Here is a 3,498-nt window from a genome sequence, read left to right on the forward strand (position 1 = left end):
GCATCATCGCGGCTACACGCGAGCTGGCCGCACTCGGAGCTTTCGCGGCTCTTCTCTCGCTCTTTCCCGCAGAGCTCCGGCGATGCACAACTCGAACCGCGAAAGCCGCAATGAGCTTTGTGCAAGCTGCGCAGAAGAAACAAGGCACTAAACCGGCAAATGTCCAGCTAATCTCCCACATGAAAAGGGTCAGCAAGGAAAGCTCTTGCTGCTCTTCACTCGCTCTTGCTAACAGCCCAGAAGCATTGCTACACTTCTCTGGATGATTTGCCCACCAACACTTCACATCAGCTCAAGCCGGCTGCCCGGAGGAAAAGAGGCTAGGAAAGATCGTAGCAGGCACGGTTGTTGCCGCACGAGAAGTGCCTGCTCCGGAGGCTTCTTGCGAGCAGCGCTAAAAGCACGCGAACATCGCGTTTCTGTGCTTTCCTGAACAGCTTGCGCTGGGACAGTTACAGCCGTGTTTTGCAAGCTGTCCGGGGTTCTGAGGCACTAAAAGTGCGGATGTGTGGCGACTGTCCAAGACGAGAGCCGGCTGCTCTGAAAGCCCTTCCTGCTCTTCACGTACGCTTTCTAGCAGCTCTACGGACACACACGCGTCAGCCTCTTCACTGTCCTACACAGCTAGCACGCTGGCAGTTACCGTCAACTTGGAAGCAGCCGCGGAGAAGGCAGTCGCCCTGCAACCGGCGAACAGCGCACATTCGCGGCTACACGCGAGCTGGCCGCACTCGGAGCTTTCGCGGCTCTTCTCTCGCTCTTTCCCGCAGAGCTCCGGCGATGCACAACTCGAACCGCGAAAGCCGCAATGAGCTTTGTGCAAGCTGCGCAGAAGAAACAAGGCACTAAACCGGCAAATGTCCAGCTAATCTCCAACGTGAAAAGGGTCAGCAAGGAAAGCTCTTGCTAACAGCCCAGAAGCATTGCGACGCTTCTCTGGATGATTTGCCCACCAACACTTCACATCAGCTCAAGCCGGCTGCCCGGAGGAAAAGAGGCTAGGAAAGATCGTAGCAGGCACGGTTGTTGCTGCACGAGAAGTGCCTGCTCCGGAGGCTTCTTGCGAGCAGCGCTAAAAGCACGCGAACATCGCGTTTCTGTGCTTTCCTGAACAGCTTGCGCTGGGACAGTTACAGCCGTGTTTTGCAAGCTGTCCGGGGTTCTGAGGCACTAAAAGTGCGGATGTGTGGCGACTGTCCAAGACGAGAGCCGGCTGCTCTGAAAGCCCTTCCTGCTCGTCACGTACGCTTTCTAGCAGCTCTACGGACACGCACGCGTCAGCCTCTTCACTGTCCTACACAGCTAGCACGCTGGCAGTTACCGTCAACTTGGAAGCAGCCGCGCAGAAGGCAGTCGCCCTCCAACCGGCGAACAGCGCATCATCGCGGCTACACGCGAGCTGGCCGCACTCGGAGCTTTCGCGGCTCTTCTCTCGCTCTTTCCCGCAGAGCTCCGGCGATGCACAACTCGAACCGCGAAAGCCGCAATGAGCTTTGTGCAAGCTGCGCAGAAGAAACAAGGCACTAAACCGGCAAATGTCCAGCTAATCTCCCACATGAAAAGGGTCAGCAAGGAAAGCTCTTGCTAACAGCCCAGAAGCATTGCGACGCTTCTCTGGATGATTTGCCCACCAACACTTCACATCAGCTCAAGCCGGCTGCCCGGAGGAAAAGAGGCTAGGAAAGATCGTAGCAGGCACGGTTGTTGCTGCACGAGAAGTGCCTGCTCCGGAGGCTTCTTGCGAGCAGCGCTAAAAGCACGCGAACATCGCGTTTCTGTGCTTTCCTGAACAGCTTGCGCTGGGACAGTTACAGCCGTGTTTTGCAAGCTGTCCGGGGTTCTGAGGCACTAAAAGTGCGGATGTGTGGCGACTGTCCAAGACGAGAACCGGCTGCTCTGAAAGCCCTTCCTGCTCGTCACGTACGCTTTCTAGCAGCTCTACGGACACACACGCGTCAGCCTCTTCACTGTCCTACACAGCTAGCACGCTGGCAGTTACCGTCAACTTGGAAGCAGCCGCGCAGAAGGCACTCGCCCTGCAACCGGCGAACAGCGCACATTCGCGGCTACACGCGAGCTGGCCGCACTCGGAGCTTTCGCGGCTCTTCTCTCGCTCTTTCCCGCAGAGCTCCGGCGATGCACAACTCGAACCGCGAAAGCCGCAATGAGCTTTGTGCAAGCTGCGCAGAAGAAACAAGGCACTAAACCGGCAAATGTCCAGCTAATCTCCCACATGAAAAGGGTCAGCAAGGAAAGCTCTTGCTGCTCTTCACTCGCTCTTGCTAACAGCCCAGAAGCATTGCTACACTTCTCTGGATGATTTGCCCACCAACACTTCACATCAGCTCAAGCCGGCTGCCCGGAGGAAAAGAGGCTAGGAAAGATCGTAGCAGGCACGGTTGTTGCTGCACGAGAAGTGCCTGCTCCGGAGGCTTCTTGCGAGCAGCGCTAAAAGCACGCGAACATCGCGTTTCTGTGCTTTCCTGAACAGCTTGCGCTGGGACAGTTACAGCCGTGTTTTGCAAGCTGTCCGGGGTTCTGAGGCACTAAAAGTGCGGATGTGTGGCGACTGTCCAAGACGAGAACCGGCTGCTCTGAAAGCCCTTCCTGCTCGTCACGTACGCTTTCTAGCAGCTCTACGGACACACACACGTCAGCCTCTTCACTGTCCTACACAGCTAGCACGCTGGCAGTTACCGTCAACTTGGAAGCAGCCGCGCAGAAGGCAGTCGCCCTCCAACCGGCGAACAGCGCATCATCGCGGCTACACGCGAGCTGGCCGCACTCGGAGCTTTCGCGGCTCTTCTCTCGCTCTTTCCCGCAGAGCTCCGGCGATGCACAACTCGAACCGCGAAAGCCGCAATGAGCTTTGTGCAAGCTGCGCAGAAGAAACAAGGCACTAAACCGGCAAATGTCCAGCTAATCTCCCACATGAAAAGGGTCAGCAAGGAAAGCTCTTGCTGCTCTTCACTCGCTCTTGCTAACAGCCCAGAAGCATTGCTACACTTCTCTGGATGATTTGCCCACCAACACTTCACATCAGCTCAAGCCGGCTGCCCGGAGGAAAAGAGGCTAGGAAAGATCGTAGCAGGCACGGTTGTTGCCGCACGAGAAGTGCCTGCTCCGGAGGCTTCTTGCGAGCAGCGCTAAAAGCACGCGAACATCGCGTTTCTGTGCTTTCCTGAACAGCTTGCGCTGGGACAGTTACAGCCGTGTTTTGCAAGCTGTCCGGGGTTCTGAGGCACTAAAAGTGCGGATGTGTGGCGACTGCCCAAGACGAGAGCCGGCTGCTCTGAAAGCCCTTCCTGCTCTTCACGTACGCTTTCTAGCAGCTCTACGGACACACACGCGTCAGCCTCTTCACTGTCCTACACAGCTAGCACGCTGGCAGTTACCGTCAACTTGGAAGCAGCCGCGGAGAAGGCAGTCGCCCTGCAACCGGCGAACAGCGCACATTCGCGGCTACACGCGAGCTGGCCGCACTCGGAGCTTTCGCGG

Source organism: Chlamydotis macqueenii, unplaced genomic scaffold (genome assembly GCF_036417535.1).
Source record: "Chlamydotis macqueenii isolate bChlMac1 unplaced genomic scaffold, bChlMac1.mat HAP1_SCAFFOLD_47, whole genome shotgun sequence".
NCBI classification, from domain to species: domain Eukaryota; kingdom Metazoa; phylum Chordata; class Aves; order Otidiformes; family Otididae; genus Chlamydotis; species Chlamydotis macqueenii.